Below are 19,311 nucleotides of genomic sequence, written 5' to 3'. Positions count from 1 at the left end.
TTGACAGCCCCAGTCTTGAAGCTGGAAACTGAGTGAAGCCAGTGATTGTGAGCATTAGACAAATCTTAAAATGCTCCCCTGTCATTACACAAAAAGAGAGCTGCCACTCACTGCTCAGGCAGTTCTGCCATATACATGGATACAAATGACCGGTGCCAGTGTACAAAGGTAAATGCCACCTAATGTATCTTAGTCTACAAGGTGCAGGCTTGAGATAGCTGCCTAGCAGAGCAATAGATGCACCACTCCTGACAAAATATATGCACATGTATGGACAAAAGACTTTATTTGCCTAAAAACTGATGCCAGTCTAATTACCTTGGAGGCAAGGCTCTTACAATCAGCAGAAATTCCAGTTGTACCTGGATGTGTAGTGAAAATACAAAGAAATCACAAGATCCCTATTTGGAGGCTGAGCATAACATGGATTTGCTAAGATGCTCTGCCTGGAGAGTGAAACCCAGGACAGCGAAAAACTGATGGCTGGTGGGCCAAGCATGATATGGTGTTAGGGAGTTCTTGGCAGATGGCTTTCATCTAGGTATACCAGGAGGGATGTATGGAGGTGTCCCTAGGGCACTTATCTCTGTGCCCAGCTCACTGAGAAAAACCTTGGGCTAGAACCCCTGGGCTTTCCTAGAGGGAATCTGCTGTACTGTTTCAGGAAAGAAAAATATAAACCATCATCCCATCTTTGACAAAAGTGAGAAACTCCATTGTCATGGCTGAGTAAGCTTCTTCCTTGCTTATAGTCTACAGGCTTGCTTTTTGTTATGGTTCAACTCCAGCCAAAGCACACCTGAGACTTTTAATTACTGTAATTAATATTATAGCAATGCCCCAAGCAGAAATTAGGTCCCCACTGAATGGTGTGCTGCTCAAATGCATGCAAAGAGTTCTTCGCCTTAATAACTTGCAAGCTGAAAGGACAAACTATGGTCAAGTTTGTGGGATATAATAGCAGAGACAAATTGAGGGAGGGGGTGATGACAGATGCATGGCTTGTTAGCTCCATTTCTGACTCATTTTTTTACTTATATTACATAAACCTGGATTCAGGGGATGTCATGGGGAAAATACTGTTGAAATAGGAGACAAGAGGGACTATTGGAACAGGAGGAAAGGTGGGAGCAGTTCAAGCCTTTTGGTGCACTCAGGACCCTGACTGATGTGGGAAAGATGAGCAAGAGGAAAAGCTGAGCTCACTCATTCAACAGCAACAGAGCAGGAAACTGACGGCTGCTTCTTTGAGATCTTTACATAAAACAATGCTGGGTACTAGCCTTTCCAGTTTCCTTCTTTGCATCATTGCTAGAAGGGATCTATGCTGGCTCTTCTCCTGGCCTGGAAAAAGTACCAGCCAGGGAACTGTGCAGCTTGCCTCCTCTGCACAGCCTCCACATAGCCCTGAACCAGACTACTCTTGAAAGTACTGTGGTAGCTGGCACAGAAGACTCTTGGTGAAGACCCTCACAGAAAATCAAACAATCTCATTACCTTTGGGCAGAGAAGCCAGGCATTTCTCTAACTCAAAAGCCAAGCCAGCCCAAATAAGCCCAACTTTTAAATCAGGGAATACCCACAGAGAACCAGAGGGTCAAAATTTTCTACCTGCCCATCTCGAGACTTGCTGTCAGCTCTCCAGGCCTCAGAACTCCTGCTGTCTCGAAGCCACAAGTGCGGTTAGCTCTGTTCTTTCTATGACCAGCTATCCTCCTACTGCCTAATGTTTTAAACATACCAGGAAAAGCATACATGGTGCTAACATTACAACTGTTGTTGGTGTGCAGGATCACTGCCTGAGTAAGACATATTCTTCTCCAGGGACAACAACCCACTGCAAACCATCTTCAGTGAATGTATCCTTTACATCTGATTCCCTCTCTCATCCTCCTCTAATTTCAAGGTATCCTTTCATGTTGAACAGGTGGCAAGCACCATTTGTTACTTTGCTCAGTATATCACTTTTGTATATTAAAGTTCATTTACATGAGTCCATATGCTTTCCTTCCCCAAGTGGATATGAGATATTTCTAGTGTCTTCCCAGAACACAGCTTAGCTGAGTGTCTGATGCTCCAACTCAATAATTTAGTTTTGAAACTGTTTAGCAGTGTCCCTTTATGAGATTTGCTTGGTGGCTGTCACCATGATAAATAGTGCTTTATAAGACGTAGTGTGAATACAAACCACATGAATAGCTTCCTAGTTTTATCAGGGGTTTATTGACAAATATTTCCAGAGCTTGTTTCTGACCCTCGTCTCACAGCAAAGAATAGTGCCTCCTTAAGCAAAAGTTTACCCTACATTAAGGTTTGTCTGTAGCTACAAATCTAAAATAGGCAGATAAAAAAATAGAAATGAGCTAATTTGCCAGTGTTTCTGTATTTAAACTTTCCTCTGCTTTGAAGTAAATCCACAGGTATTTAATGATACTGGCTTCCAGAGAACACAAGTATTTCCCCAGATAATTATTCTTTGGAAACTTCTGCAGTAACTCTTTTTTAAAACAAAACAGGCTGAGTGGCAAGGCTAATAGGAGAAAGAAAGAAAGAAAGAAAGATCAAAAATGCTACCACTCGACAGCAAGGAACCAACAAAATTGGGCAGGAAGAGCCTTGAGGCTCTTTTTCCAAATAAACTAAATGGTTGGAGACATAGTTGCTTTGTCTTTTTTGGGGGCATGGGTCATGTAAATGTGAAATACTTGGGACACAATGGACATCTTGCACATATACACTTCAATAGCATAATACATATGTAGTAGGACAGATACTAACTGTAAGTACGCTTGCTTGATGCTCACCAGAGCAGGAGAAAAGTCCTGCCTTTGTGCAGGGCACGCAGGAAGAATTTCTGGGTATTAGCAGCCCAGCTAGCTACATATATTTGCCTACACATTCGGTTCTAAAATATAATAACAACTTATACTATTCTAATTTCTAGAATATATTATATTATTTAATGATAGTATTTATCTTAATCATTTATATCACATACTAGGTTTGCCTTCTGGGCGTAAATCCAGAAATCCTGAAATAGTCAGATTAAGCCACTACTAAGCCAGCTCGGTTAGAAGGTTGTTGACTTCCTCCTTGTGTCCATTGCCCCAGTAGTTAAACCCAGCATAAATGGCTGGGGAAGGACTCTTTGCCACTGGTTCCTAAATGAGCAGCCCAGTGACACAACTAATCAACCCCACTTCCTTCAATAAACTAGTCAAATCCTGTTATGTATGAAAAACAACCCCATACCTGGCAGAGGTTCTCTCCTCCACTGCAGCTGGTGTTGCAGTTGATGGCGTCACTGATTATGAGGATGAGAAAAATACATCAGCTACAGGAAGCATATTGGCACTGGGTCAGCCTCAGAGCACGCTGAAGCTTTTGGGGTCAGAGAAGTTGCTCAGCCCTCCCTCCCAGAAGCACAAAAGCAACCAACGGGCAGCCAAGACTGCCAATCCCCAGTTGTCCCTCAAAAATGAACACCCACCCCTAGACTCTCTGGAAAGTGCCATCAACCTTCTCCCCATTGCAGGGAGGGGGTGAAGCATTTAGAGATGGAAACTAGCCGGCACTCAGCACTGACTATAAGCTTGTGCAGGGCTACTGCAGCTCTGTTGATTCCCTCCCTCCTGGCAGCCTGCGCTCATGGCCAGGCAAAGAGCACAAATTGGCTGCTGACCTATTTGCAGAAGGGCTGGTGGGAACAGCAGGCACTCACACCAGCCCTCAGGACAGTGCTTACTCCTCGCTTCAGTTCACAACTTGCTTGCTTTTGGATTGACACTAACTCCGGGGCTTCCCCATGCAAGAGCAAGAGATGGATAAAGCCAAGAGCACAGGCTCAGACTCTGCTACAGTATTTTAAATAATTCCCATGAACATGAAAGGATGACTGGGCTCGGAGGATGTCCTCTGGTTTGAATGTGTAGTTAGGGATTCTTCAGGGAGAAAAATCTGCCGGTCTGCCCTGGTGTCATTCTACTGAAATCAAAGAGGAATCAGTATTTTAATTCCGGTCATGCCTTCTACACTCTATGTTAATAGTTTCTGGCAAAAAGAGGTTCAGTACTAATTTTGATTGTACTGTCACTGCTCTTTCCTGGCATGGCTCCAGAAACGTATGTGCATTTTTTAACCCTATGTACACACTTATTACTATTTCTGGATTTTAAACAGTTTTAGATAGGAAATACATTCTCCATCTACCTTTAAATAGGTAGTTAGGAACTTATTTGTGCTAACTGCCTGGGATGGTATCTGGATGGAATATGAGTCTTAAGCCTCTTGAAACAATGTCTGCTTTTGATATGGTTGCTAAATGGAGTTCTTTACCTTGTTAAATTTGGCTCCTTTGATGGAGTAATTCACTCTTCCACAGACCAGATGACTAGAAAATCTGGTTACATTTTTCAAACAGTTCTCTTTTGGGATGATCAGGTTACAGCAAATGCATCGGCAATTACGCAAATAAAAATGTACGTAAATTCAAGGGCTTAGGATTTTTAAGGTAGCAATTGTAAGAAATTGCAGAAAATGTGAAAATTATAATATGCATTAGCAGATGGCCACTACAATGGTCAAGACACTGAAGTGCACAACTTATAAGGAGAGGTTGAGGCAATTCTGTTTGTTCAGCCTGGAGAAGAGAAAGCCAAACGTGGGGATTTAATTGCTGCTTAACTACCTATTAATTAGTTATAGAGAAGATGGAGATAAAGCAGCAGAGACAAACTGCAAGGAAATTCTCATTAGGAAAAAAACTCCTTGAGGGCAGCCAAACACCAGAACGAGTTGTCCAAAGAGCCTGCAAAGACTTCATCCTTGCAGACACTCAAAACCCAACTGGACAAAACTCCAAGCAACCGGATCTAATATTGAAGTTAGTCCTGTTTTAAGCAGGAGATTAGATCACATGAGTTTCAGAAGTTCTTTCTAACCTGAATTGTGCTTTGAATCTATGAAAAATATTGTAACTGGTTACCAAACCAGACACAAGATGACAGGTATGTCACAATTTTTGCAAGGGAAAAGAAACAAAATTAATTTCCATTGTGTCAAGTAGTTCTGCCAATATAGGAATATAGCCCACAAATCTTCTATTTCTTATATGGTTATTTTATCTTCACTGGTTGTATCTGGGATGCCAGCCTGCAGCTCGTGAGGTCCTGCAGCTTCACAGTGAAGCCAAGATCTTTGCTAAATTCTTGTTACCAAATACCAGAATAACTTCTCAGCTCTGTATTATGCTGGTTACAGAAGATGCTCCTTGAAGTGTGTGATTTTGTTTGTCTTTCCTTCTGGAATGCATAGAACTCTATTTAATCAATCACAGAAACCACAAGGCTGGAAATTCACTGAGCTGTTTCTGTTCAGACTTCCAGTGATATGCCTGGTGGGGTGAACATTTTGCTTGCATACGCCCAGAAACGGTGACTGCCTCAATGAAAGAAATGTGGAGAATAACAGAATCATAGAATCATTTAGGTTGAAAAAGACCTTTAAGATCAAGTCCACCCATCACCCTACCATTCTTTTTGAATAAAGGGTAACTCTGTAACACACCCTACAGATATGATAAAAAAAGAATGAAATGGGGATGAAATAACAGAACTCAAATCTTTATCAACATGAAGAAATAAAAACTATATGACCATTTCTCTCTCTCTGGGGCATGCTGCAGAAGTGGGGTTGGGCCAAATACGTGGAATAATTCAGGTTTGAACTGACAAGTAATGAAAAATTTAAGAGTTCAATATGTGCAGTAATTTCAAACCTACTCCCAAAAAGACAGGTTTGGGAGGGGTGGGGATTTTTTTTGGGAAAATTCTTGTCTGTAGCCAAATCTGAGTTAAGGATTTTGTCTAACTCCATAGTTATAGTCAACTCAGAGAAACAGGCATGTCTGGATGTCAATTCACTCTATTCAAAGATAAGTATTCAAGACTGTGGTGCTTACAGCTGGTCAAATGAATGCCACCCAAATGTTTTTGCCCCAGAATATTGAAAATTAAATATTTACTTTGGAAATAAGGAAATGATTTTGACTTTTTTTTTCTTAAAAAATGGGGTTATTTCTTTAAACAAGAAGGTGTTTTGACAATAAATCAAAATTAAAGAGTTAGCTCTATTTCAGGACAAAGAGGAGCTTCAAAGAATTATTTTGCAGGTTTTTGCTTTTCTCTACAAAGCAGAAAAATTCTGCCTCACTCATTTCCATTCTACAGGTCCATATTGTGGTAGGGTTGAGTCAGTATTTACAGAGCAAGACAAAAAAAACCTTCTTAAGTAGCAAATACGGTTGTTAATAAGCTGAAGAACGTGATTTGTTAATTAGTAGTATTCTCAATCTGTTGCCTTATTTAGCATTTCCTCCAAATGCCTGTGGTTACAAATGTTTCATACATTTTAGGAAAATGATTATCCTCTTGAAACAGAATATGCTGCAGCTTGGTATTTTTATTCCCTGATTTATGATTCTATTTTAAATTTAAGAGTCATCCAGTCAGGAAAAAACAATACTTGAAAGTACAAACACATAACATGGATAAATGCAGTTAAATGCTCAAAGGAAGCTGTTTCAAAGAGCCAAAGGACTGAGAATTATTTAAGCAAGGTATTCCACAAAGAAAGTATGTAAAAAGCAAAACTAAAAACATTAAAGAGCCTAATTCAGATTTTTTCTCTCTCCAAAAATAATGGTAAATCCATAACAAACAGTTCAGCCAGCTCTAGACTCAACTGCGGTCTGATCCAGTTATTATTTTGGTATTTGAAATCAAAAGGAATTTGATGGAAATGTATGATAGATTATTTTCTGCACATTTTTAATTGGGTGACTTCTTCCCTTAAAGGGTTCTAATTTTTCACACATGTCTCCAAACACCCTCTGCCAATATTAAATTCTGCTCAGATGGATTTTCTGTTAAGAGAAAAATTTGGCAGTTACAGCTCTTTGGCTATAATCCAGTAAATCCAGATGGGAGGAGCCAGCAAATGGAAATGTTTTATGTAGATAGTATGTTACTTCTCTGTGAATCCAAATTTACACATTCCTGGAATAAATAAAGTCATGAACTTTCTTTTGGTTCCTTTTTGACTTTACAAAAAGCTACAGTAGCATGGAACCTTCTTCCTAATCTTTGCGGTTCTCTCCCTGCTCTTTAGTTTACCTGGCTGTATTTACTATTGTCGACACATCTCTCCCCCTTTGCCCATCTTACTTTATACAACCTGATCAAGGCATTTTTAGAAATGAAAAGTGATTTGGTCAGATGGCTTAAATTATCCATAGTCTTAGGTAGGATCAATCTTACTAAGTAGGTGAATGCCTTATGAAATTATATCCTCTTTAAATATTCCCTCTTTTAATCTTCTGAAAACGGATTTGAGAGAGAGATAAAGCATTTGTTAAATTTACTTGAAAAATAAAACTCTCAGACTTTGGGTGAATAAACTAGAGACACTCAGTTCAGAAAGAGAACTGGGATTTCCAAGTTTGTAGATGAATATTTAAGTATGCCAATAATGAGCAGCTGAAATAGTACAGTCGAGGAAAGCAAGGCAGCTTTAAAAGGCCCCAAATGGTTACCTTCAGATTCCATGGTTTTATGAGTGATTATTTTCACCACAGATTTAAAAAAGTCCATCTGCTTATTCTAGCCTGCTGAAAAAAGTGACTAGAGGAATGGCTTTTACCATACCACTGACATCTCCTTCATACAACAGTGTCAGAGGGTAGATACAGGTTTACTGCTAGAAAGCTCCTGTATATAAGTAGAACTAGTTCTTTTACAGGGACAATTGTATGCATGCTTAGGTTATTGAGGACATGTTCATTACAAAAATCTGCATAAGTTATTTCTTCTCCTAATTTTTTTCTTGTTTTTTTTTCTCTCTTCTGCAAGTTTAGGTTTATTGGGGTAATTACAGGGATTAACCATCATTGCCCATTCTAAATGCTCAGACAGGGCTATGGCAGAACTGGAACTTTAATTTTGTATGAAATTCTGTTATTTTGAAACATATCCAGGTTTGGAAGGGGGAAAAAATAGAGTTTGTGAAGTCCATAAAACAGAACATTTCAAAAAAGTAATGTTAATAGGAATATATTGTTTTGTTAAAACAACAAAAAAAAACATTTAGTTTTTTGTTTGTTTTTAAAGAATAAGAGCTCTTCTGAAAGAGGAGTAATAAATACAAAATACACCATTCCAAAACCTTTGCAATGACCCTTAATCAAATATCTTTTTACTAAGTATGAATATTTCCAATGTGAAATATCCACCTTGACATATTCCCACTGACAAATCAGCATTTTTAAAATGGAAAACGCTAATTTAGAAAATGCCTGCCCAGTACTAGGAAAAGATTGAGGAGCTGCTTCAGAGTATTCCTTGGTTACTATTTTCTACTAAATTTTACTAAAAAAAATACCATAAATGTTATGTAAGTGTTTTCCACATCTTATACTTGGCATACTTGGCACGTAAGCTAGCAGCACAGTCACCAGAGGGTCACCTGTCTCTATGGGACTGGAAAGATGTCTGCCCTGGAATCATGTCCTGGGCTCCAACCAGAACATCTTAACCTGAGATGCTGTTAGCAGCAGAGTGCTCCTTCCCCACTTTGTGCTTTTTTGTGCCACCTTGGCAGCATAAAAAGGCTGTACAATAGTGGAAAATAGAACTTCAAGTCTCCACCAATTTTCACAATCCTCATTTTCACTCAAGTTCAAATGTTAACAAAGGAGCAGGATATACGACAACAGTGGATGTCTGAAGAGCAAACTTACGCAGTCATTGTCCTCATCAATGAGATGTTTATCTACACACTTTCTCCCTGTCTTTGGCATTATTGCCACTGGGAAATAATAGCTAGGAAACCCTGCAGAAGTACTCTCATTATGGTAGTTCAGTCTCTTTTAGGTTATCTGAACTTTCCCCTTTCATGCTTCTGTATTAGACAATCTGCACACACGCAGCACCATGAACCCCATCCATCCATAGATGCCAGCATTGCTGAGGAGTAGTATTATTCAGTGTTTCCCTCACCGCTTCTAGAACAACATATAACATTTTATGGTTCTTTCATGGCTCAGTTGTGAAGTAATGAAATATAATTATACTCACATTAGACTGGGGAAGGTTATTTGCTCTAGTGAGAATGATTAAGAATGTAGGGAGTCGGACCTGGATGTAAACATAGCTGGTAGGTAGCTGGTATTTACTTACTAGAAAACCAGAGGAGTATTGGAAGAAGATCCAACTCTAATGTAAGAGGATGCAGTTTCCAATAAAGTGAGCTAAATCTGCTTAAGCCAGGCCAAATCTGTGAACATACAAGCAATCCCACCCAAATGTGTTCATTATATAGACCTGTGCAGCACATTTAATGTTCTTTGACTTGTGACATCCTTGTTGTAGGTTCTGGCTTTTTTAATTGGTTTTGGACAGGCTTCAGGATCATGAATTTACAATTATTTGAACACACCAAGATATTTTAGTTGGCTAAAGTGTAAACATTTTGAATGCAATGACAGATAGCTTTAGAGCCTGATTTTCCACTGCCTTGTACCTTACATAGCATAAATTCACTGTAAGATAAAGGTTTCAGAGTGCAGTTTGGTAGCTCACTGCTCATGACTTTCCTATGACATTAAGCCCACTGAGCTTCTAATGACCTTCTGCTGTGTGACTGGTTCTGCTCAGGGTCTTCTCTACCATCACAACAACATGATGGGGTTCAGAGTTAATGCAAATGGTCTCCAGGGATTTTCCCAATCATATATGCTCCCTTGCTTATCTACAACTTCAGTACCCAAACTTTGGAGTCTATCAGTGAAGAAATATTTGTTGCCAAATTCTGCTGTTTCCAGCTTTTTTTTTTCTCTTGTTCCAGCTATCATAGCACTTGGTAGGACCTCAAATAGCTGAAGAAAATGAGAAGCAAAACCAGAGCTTGAAGTACCAACATCTTTTGCCACAAAACTCTACCAATCACAGCTTGTGACCTGTGAGCTCACTCCTCAGTATAAATCTGGCAAATCATTTCAGCATATGCTTAACTTAAAATCTTCAACTACACCCATTTTATTCTAAGTATGACTAGTGCATTCTTTGAGAGTTCTCAAGTACTTCACCGATAAATTCAAGAGGGGCCTAAATAAATGAATTATAAAATACAAGGCAGAAAAGCATTTGTCCTTGATTTGAGGTGCTTTCAACTGTGGGTTTAGAGAATGTGTTTTATCACTATGTAATTTCTGATCTTTGCCTTGACACAGTGTCAGACCTGGGATTATTATGTTTTCATGTTTTGCTACCAGACACAATTCTTTGGCAACAATATCTTCAGGGCTGGGGAAAATACGCGTGAAACTGCATCAGCATTGCAAATGAATTTACAACTATGTCTTTTAAAACATTTTTTGTACCTTCTGCCTTACTACCTACAATATAGCGGCAATATTCTGGATGGCTTTGGAAACGTGTGCAGTGGTGCTCACACAAACTCTGTGTATTCAGAGGCCAGATTTTCAGCTGAATGACACTAACCTCCATTACTGTAGTTGTGAGTTGTAGCTGATGGCCCATGCTGTTTTTCTGTCTAATGTTGCTATCAGAATCATGTTGTAGACAACCATTGAATATGTAAAAGCACTAGCAAAATCAGTTTATACCAAAGACAGTATTTCCATTACACAACACACTGACACTAATGATGTTTTTCATATGAAAGATCACAATACAATCATGCAACAAAGAACAACTGCTAGGTCATCAAACTACTCACCATATCACTCGGTAGTAACAAAAAAGTTGCTTCATAAAATCTGTCTTTCTGCCTTGAAAGCCTTATTTAACCTAAAAGAGATTGGGGGGTTTCATTAGGAGACAAAATATCACTGTTTAGTCTTTTTGTTCCTTCATGAACTCAGTTTGCTGAAAAAGCTCTGAGTTGTACAGAGTGTTACTTGTTTAAATTAGAGCTTTTCTATTCCAATAACCTTATTCTATTTGTCTGAAAAGCTGCTTTAGGCAAGCCAAAGTTGGGATCTTTATTTCACACAGATGAGATGTGAGCACACTGGCTTGGAGGAGGATGGGTTCCACATAGCTTTTCTGATTACACAGATGACAAGTAAAACTGCAAATATTTTCATTCCTGCCAACAGAAGTCACTCTAAGGTACAGTTTCACCTTCTACAGTCTTATATCCTTTGATGTGGATTGCCTATAATTGCCTATAACAAGTGTTTCTATTTCATTTTCTGTGGGGGTTTTTTTGGTTTGGGTTTTTTTTTTTTTTCCTAGCCCCTCTCATATCTGTTGCTAATGCATTAATGTAGGAGGGAAAATAAATAATGAATAAGCTATTAAACTGCAGGATCCTAGTGAAATATTGCAAGAAACTCAGGCTTTTCCTGGGAGTGCTAACATGATTCATACTGTATGCTTGTATGACATTGGCAGCTATAAGTCTTGGGAGGGATTATTTTAAAAAGGTTGTTCTTTTCACACATCTTCAATAATTTGCAATTGTTGCTCTTCATGGGAAGTCTGTGTTTAAGCACAAGAGTGCTCCAGACAAATTATTATTGCTAGTGGATCATTCAGAACCATCCACTTCCATCTCCTAACTTCAACTGCAATGACTCTGGCTCCAGCTAACGAGACCAAGACACAGCTTCATGTGGAGAATATCACTAGATCTTTGAGTAGTGGACAGAGCTTGCCTATGAAGACAATGGGTCATGGATTTCTGATTCAGTGAGCTCCAATGAAGAAAATCTGAAATCTTTCACAGTTGTAATTTTCCCAAGGTGTTTCGTTTCATGCTTAAATTTATTTAAGTTTTGCATCACTATTAAAAATTAAGCCAAATATAGAATTTACCTGCCACTTCCGAATCCAAAGTAAAAAACCCCCAAACCTTAAAAATATCAGGATTAAACATTTAATGTTTCTGATTCTTCCCCTCCTGTTTCCAACTGAAACAATTAAGAAAACTGATATTCCCAAACACTCTTGTCCGCTTCAATATAACCTAATGACTTGACTAAGTAGAATAAAATTCTTGTTACTTCAAAGTAGTGCAAATTAGTCCTTCCTCTAAACCCAAGAAGTTCTGCAGCACAAGGACTCCCAGTGGATGGACTGCTCTCATACTATCCCATACAAGCAATCAAATGGTGCACACACTGAAGTAGTTAAAGCTCTAACTGTAGATGTTTGCAAGTAAACACCCTGCTTTCATATATGGCTTTCATAAAAGCTAATGTATGTTAAGACTTTGTGAGCAAACTGCTGAAAGGACTTGTACATTTATTTACATCATTGTTTATATCTTAAAGACTCCCTTAAAGCATTGGAAACACAAGCACACCCATGCAGAACAGCCTCTGTGGAAACAGAAGTTGGAAGGGCATATGGACAAAACAGTAATTGGTAAGCTCAATTACACAAGTGCAAGGACTTAAAACAACGACTGGAACCTGCAGGGTTTTCCATGTGGGAAGAGCCCTGCATGTGAAGGGACTGACACTGATTTTGTTCCATCTCTTTTTTACATATGTTACTCCAGAAGGCAACAGACTACAAACTCACACCACAGTTACATAGCGCACCAAGGCCAGGAAGGCTGAGGAATTCCTTTTATGCCTCTTGCATGTACTTGTATTTCAAAGTCATTAGCATTATAGATGATAGTCTTCATTGTGCCATGGTCACATCACAGGTAAATGACTGTATCACCACCTGCACAGAAGATGTGTACTTTTCTGAAGTCACTGGGGTGTGCTTGAGTGCAGTCCAGTATTGTCAAGGGAAGGTAATACTTCTGGAATACCAGCATTAAGTTCCCCTTAGACACCACAGACTGTGCATATTTGACACCAATCAATCTCAAAATTCTTACAAACAGCAAAATGGGATTGCTAATGGTGATGTTTCTTATTGTTATGGAATTATTATTTTTGTTGTTCTTGTATGTTAAGCATTTAACATTTAAATATCTGCTGTGAGACTGTTAGATGGTATGGAGAGCCCAAGGTGAGGAATAGCATTCAAAATCCCACATATTATTACAGAAGTACTATTTATTTTAATAACTATGAGCTCCATATGAGGACTGTTATATCAAATAACTTGAAGAAAACTCTGTGGCAGACAGACCCAATGCCTTTGTTGAAATCCATACAGTTGTGCCAGTTACCTTCTGAAGGATATTTACCAAGGCTTTGAACTTTTTCTTGATGTTCTTCAGATGGTGTCAGTAGCTGAAAGCTTCATTCACTGTGACCCTGTGCTCCAACACTCCACCAAGTTCAATAGTTTGGATGCAACCTCAGCTGACCAACTACAATGGTCTTGCTGAATTTTATGCACTGACCCCAAACAGAAATGAGTTTTTTTTCCAGATAAGTGTCTCATCACCGAAAGACATGCAAACAAGTAAATAAAAAGCCAGTTGATTTGCACCCAAGAAATACCCAGGAGAATAGAAAACAACTGTAAACCCAGCATGCCAAAGTATCAGATGTATAGTACATAAATTATATAGCTAATCTGACTTTGCACAGTAAGTGGGTTTACTATAGGTTGTGCAGTTCATCTGGGCAACATATGCACAGAAGGTCTAACACTGTGGAAGTACTGCATACTTTGTAGAGCTGATCTGCAATGCACAGTGAATGTGTCTAGGATTTCCAGATATCCAGCAGCCCAGGCAGAGTGGCTGTTCTGGTAAGGCTGCTCCAGACAATTGTCAGCACTCTGAAATTCTGCCCCAACAAAATTACCAGGGAGAAAAAACGACATATTTGGTGAAAGCCAGATGTATGGTGGGTAAGAAAAATACAGAAAAAATCCATTCTTATGTATTACTTTACTTTTGTAAAGTAATTTTGTCTAGTGTTACTGAGCTCGGTATTAATTGCCAAAGCACTCAACATTTGGTTGGTGCTGTTTGATGAAAGCAGCTAATTGGAATGCTTCCTCTGAAGAAATCCATTTACACATGTGGACTCCTTTGTACCTGTGCATATTTAGGTGATATGCTCTGAAACCTGCATAAGGAAAACTCACAGTATGCTGTTTAGATGTAGCATAAATGTAACTAATTGTTCCTGCCTTGCTAAACATTCACTCATAACTTGCAATTCAATTCCATCACCTGAAATAAAATACTTGAGACAACTGTAAACTAAATGTCAGCCCTCTTTCTGGTCAGAGAAGATGCCTTTTCCATTCAACAGAATTAATCAACTTATCTTACTCAAAAAATATTTTTTTCTGGAAAACTCCCAGAGTTGGGTTTTTAAAGCGGTCTTACAGAAATTCAATAGAAAATAATATGGAGTGATTCAAATGGAAAGGATTGAGCAGTGGAATATAAATCCTGATATAAGACTGCAGATGTTTTAAATACAAAGATTTTTAACCCTGATATTCATCCATGTCATACCAATGATATGAACAAGCAGAATCAGTACAAGTACAAACAAGCAGTAAAGTACAAAAAGTGTATTTCTATACTGTGCATGAAACTGAAAACAAATCATATGCTACAGCATAGTTTCTTCAAACATCTTTTTCCGAAGCCAACAGATTCATGGTAATATAATTTAGGTGATGAGCATGCTTGGACAAATGCCATGTGGGCCACAAAGTGTCTACTCCACCAAAAGAAACTGCTGTCCCAACTTATCCCAGCTTCCTTTGCACCTCCCATTTTCATTTTTTCCAGTGCAGTAATTGTAATAGCACTGACATGAGTCAGGACTTACTCCAAAATTCTCCATAGCTCCTTTTAGAAAATACATAGGGGTATATACTAAAAGTATCTTCTGACAAGCAGGAGATCTTTTGGGGATTTTGTTGCTGTTCCTTCTCCCCACCTGCCCTTTCTCTTACCTTTTTTTTTTTTTTTTTTTTTTTTTTTTTTTGCTTGTGAGACGGATGGTTATTATCAGTTTATTATTACTGGTTTTCCACAGACTTTCTCAAATGTCAAGTGAATCTGATCTGGAGTTCAGGCCCATAATTACACTGGAACGAATCCAGGAACTTGTAAATAAATCGGTGGTGGCTGCAATGGCTGCCAGAGCTCTGTCATTCTGCTCTTCTGAGGGTGGACAGAGGCTTTGGCTCTTTTCTTAAATTCTACACTTGGCCCAGAGTTTTTCACACCTTCTTTTAAAAGACCCTAGGCTTCCTCACTCTAGTTTGGCATAGTCTTGCACAGGAAGAGAAAGCTACTAGCCTGCCACATTGTTGAGTATGTTCATTTAGAAAAGCAGCTGAAATATAGTTTGTTACTTTTTCCCCCTGCTTTCTCCATATGTGGAAACATTGCAGGAACAGACGTATTTCTGTCTCTCTACTCTGGCCTCTTTGTTGACATTAATAGTTTACACTGGGCCCTACAACGAGGCACAATCTTTGTCATAGTGTATCAACTGTGTGGAGCCACCAAGGTCAGTTCCTAAGCTTGGCATGAAAGTCCCTGAAGTGAAGAGATGTCTGGATTCACGATCATGGATTTAAAAGAAGCAGGCACAACATTCATTCACAGACCTGGTTTACTGAAGCCTGAGAAGTTTACTAGTAAATTTTAAATGCTACTTTAAGCCTGTTTCTAATCATATCAATGCATATACAGCACAGCATCTGGTTACAGAATGGAATCTCCACCCAGTGCAGGCTTGAACTTAAAATAATGCTACATACGTTTATCTTCTGATACCCTCAACACTTTTCCCTGAAAAACTTCAAATAAACTACTCAAGCACATCGTGAGAGCTGATTCAGGGTATGTAACTATTCAGAAACTGGTCCTTTCCTTCAGAGTCATCTCCAGTTAGAACCAGTCCCCACATCAGCCATCGAATGGTGCAGACAGCAGTGTAGATCAAAATTTGCATGACTTTATCTACAGTGAGTTTATACCAGAAGGTAAAATAATTCCTAAAATCAGAGGTAATCCCGAGTGCAGACAAGGCTCCAGAGTGCCAACTAGCTCCAAATGTTTTTAAGATGTGAATACTTGTATGCTGCCAACGAGACTGAGATGACCAATTCTTTTCACGCAGGTCACTAAGGCAAGTGAACAGTAACAGTATTTCATCAGTGCTAACCTGGTTCATATTCATACCAGTCACATAAAGGTGAAAGCTGCTGGACTCCTTTATAATAGGTTGAATCATTGTGTCTTCTGCAGAGTACTTTGCAAAACAAAGCAGGATTCTTTGTGGAGTGAAAAACACTGAATTCTTTGCAAAAGAATGTCATTTCTTTCCTATATCCCCCCCCCCCAGGGAGCCCCATTGTTTAAATAAGCATTTGCTTGTGCCCTGAAGTACAGATGTTTTTGACTGCTGTCATAAATCAAACATGCTTGTCTCTAACACATTAAAAAAAGTGGGGAAAATAATCTTTTTAAATGACATGGATTAAGATGGTTGGTCTGACCCAAATTATACTTCTAAAATAATCTTCATTCTTTGCTGGTTCTGGGAACAAAAGATTCACATTTTGCCTTCCTCTCCTTCCTTGGAATTCAAATCAATCTGTTACCCCTTTCTAAATATAAATTTGAAATAATCATGTATCTGGATCATGAATTAAGTTTGCAGGAGCAAAATCTCTGGCAGAAAGTGGCAGGGACTATGCCTAAAGCTAAATCCAGACAGACAAATCAGTTCCGAACCAGGGTGAACACAGAGTTCTCATTAAATGGGTTGCAGGTTTTCAGTTGCAAAAGTTCCATCAATAAACTATTCTGATATTTGAAAACAAATAAGGATAGTATCATGTCAATCACAACAAAAGCAAATTTAACATTTCAGTTACGTTTTCTCCCCTCCACTCACGCAATCATCTCAGGCCTGTGTTACAGGGGATTTTTAAAAGGATCAGAATTCCATTGCTAAACTTTGGCAATTCTAGTGGCAGGTTTTTTATTTCCTTAAGGGAAGGCTTTTGATAGTTTCAAATAGGGATGTTGGACAACAGGAAAAATTGTGTTTAAACGCAGCAGTATAAAACCATATTTTCAAGGTCATTTTTTTAATCCAATATTTTTAACCTTGCTATGGTTTATGTTTGACCTCCTTCCTATGCTAGCTTTCCTCCTCTCCCTGGAAGACCATGTCTATACTTTCTATTTGATGTGGGTTTCATGTATCTGCACAAAGTAATTCATAACCCCTAGGCAAAAGGCATGTGCCCACACCACATCATTATCCTGCAATTAAGAAACTTCTGCTGCCGCAAAGCTATAAAGCTCAGCAATGTTTCAAGCTAGGCCCTCAATGTTCAATTCTGAGCTCATCTAGAGCTGAAAGCTGCTACAGTGCTGCAAAGATACTTCGTAGTGCACCTTGTGAAATACTTGCTGGGTGTTGATTTGAAAGTTGTTAGGTTTGCCTCATCTTAGCATGTTTCCCACACCTTAAGATTTTCTTCTGTTTCTCTGCACAGTCTGCACACAGATGCAGAAAAGAAGATAGCTCTGCTTTTGCATATGCAACTGAATGCAACAGAAGCATGTATTCTTTTCAGTTCCGTGTGTTCTCTACCTAAGTTCTCAGGTTTAACATTCTTCAAATGATTCCCCCTTTGGTAATTCTCTATGTGGTGTGTGCTGTGGTCATGTTTCAGGTCGCTTTGTAAGATCTGATCAAGTGAAGCAGGGCTTGAATTCACCTTGTAATTCACTTAGAAAAAATACTTGTCTAAAGTAAAAGATGAAAGAGAAAGGACAATTCTATCTTCTGGGCTATTTAACACCAGAAAATTTGAATGCTCTGTTTCCCTTTTACTGTGTGGACAAATATACCTTTGCTGTACTGCTGAGGTGAGGTCTACAACATCATAATTGCATTTCCTCTATCTTCCTAATGGTTCCTTGATTTTAAACAAGTGCATCGGGGGGATGACACGACACGACAACGGATGACGGGGGGGAAGTTTCTCACTTTAAATAAAAAGATAAAAAGTGGTGATGACTTTCTGCTCCCCCAGGCTCCTACCCCATGTTGTCCCAGCAGTAGGGGGAAAGCAGGACACTCATCGAATTGTTCCTCTAGACAGCCTTCACCCCAAGCTCTTCCCATGATCTGCTCCCGTCCAGCAGCGGCAAACTCTGCAATGTGGTTGAGATCACTTGGAAAGGTTGAGCAAGTTAATAGAGACCAAAGCCCCATGTCTGAGAAACACCGTCCAGAAATGTTGCTAATGCAGGAACCATCCACATAGTTACGTTAAAACAGGAGTAATGCTGTTGAGCCCTGCCTAGCTCCTTCCCTGCACTGGAGCTCTCTCGTTGGGCCTGTTCCCCTTTAAATAAATATTAATTTGGCCAAGCACGGTGAAAGGGACCCAAAAACCTCCCACCACACTTCAACACGTTGGCCAGAGGGGCCAGGGCAGCTCGATGAAGCGGCAGGCCCTGGTTCAGGTGGTGGGTACCCTCACACCTGCGTGAGGAAGGGCTCCTCACACCCCGTGCCCCCGAGGCCAGCCTGCCACCCACCTGACCCCCAAGGTACAGAGGCACTGGGACACTAAACCTGGGCACCCACCACCCACGGCATTCACCTGCCGTAACCCCGCGGGGCTCGCTGGGGACAGGCTCCCCGAGGCCGGCGCGGAGGGCGCCTGAGGCAGGACCCAACGCTTCCATTTCCTCCGCGGCCCGGCGGGACGAGGTTGATCTGGTGCCGCCGCGTTACCTCAGTCTCCCCTTACAGGCTTCGCCCCGGCGGCCGCTACCTTCGCCAGGGCCCCTCGGCAGGTGGCTCCGCCCGGGCGACACTCGCCTCTCGCGTCGCCGCCGGCGCAGGTCACCCACGGCGGCCCGGCCACGCGCCCCTCGCCCCGCCTCGCCTCGCCCCCCGCCACGCCGGGCGCGGCCCCTTTAAGGAGTGGAGCAGCGCCTCCAGGAGGCGCGCGGAAGCGGGGAGAGCCGGGCGGGGGGCGCGGGGGCGGGGCCGGCGCGAGGGGCGCGTCCCGCCCCCCCCCGCGCCCGCCCCGTCCCGCGTGGGGCCGTGTGGCGCTGCGCGGCCGCTGCTCCCCGCGCGCCCGGCCGGGGTCGGGCACGTCCGCTCCCGCCGGGGCACTGAGGCGAGGGGCGCTGCCCCGCCGAGCCGAGGAGGCGGCCCCCTGCGGCGGGGGGCCGCGCCGCTTCCCCCGCCCCACTCCACCCCGCCGGCCGGTCGGAGGGACGGGTGGACGGACGGGCGGGCGGAGGCCGCCTGAGGCTGTGGCTGCCCCCGAGACGCCGGCTGTGAGGTGAGTGGCGGCGGCC

At 41.0% G+C, this 19,311-nt stretch overlaps 1 protein-coding gene and 1 long non-coding RNA gene across 9 annotated transcripts in view; one reads left to right on the top strand and one right to left on the bottom strand.

Moving 5' to 3' along the window:
* Positions 1 to 18,968, bottom strand: part of LOC129736009 (uncharacterized) — a 57,904-nt gene extending 38,936 nt beyond the window's left edge. For 4 of the 6 annotated variants that reach the window (XR_008732110.1, XR_008732113.1, XR_008732112.1 and 1 more), the window contains exons 1-2: positions 18,035 to 18,968; positions 10,788 to 10,865 (exon numbers count right to left, since the gene is read on the bottom strand). This is a non-coding gene — a long non-coding RNA (uncharacterized LOC129736009). Of the gene's footprint in view, positions 1 to 3,245; positions 3,305 to 9,233; positions 9,331 to 10,787; positions 10,866 to 18,034 lie in introns of all 6 variants that reach the window. The other 2 variants (XR_008732109.1, XR_008732111.1) reach the window with 2 other exon arrangements.
* A 197-nt stretch (positions 18,969 to 19,165) lies between these two features.
* SVIL (supervillin) overlaps positions 19,166 to 19,311 on the top strand; it is a 142,411-nt gene continuing 142,265 nt past the window's right edge. For 2 of the 3 annotated variants that reach the window (XM_055709485.1, XM_055709482.1), the window contains exon 1: positions 19,167 to 19,295. The gene's annotated coding sequence lies outside the window, so the exon portion shown is untranslated. Of the gene's footprint in view, positions 19,296 to 19,311 lie in introns of all 3 variants that reach the window. The other variant, XM_055709484.1, reaches the window with a different exon arrangement.

The sequence above is a fragment of the Falco cherrug genome, chromosome 4 (genome assembly GCF_023634085.1).
Source record: "Falco cherrug isolate bFalChe1 chromosome 4, bFalChe1.pri, whole genome shotgun sequence".
Classification (NCBI taxonomy): Eukaryota; Metazoa; Chordata; class Aves; order Falconiformes; family Falconidae; genus Falco; species Falco cherrug.
Note: the sequence above shows the minus strand (reverse complement) of the source record. Positions and strands in the feature narration are given on the sequence as shown.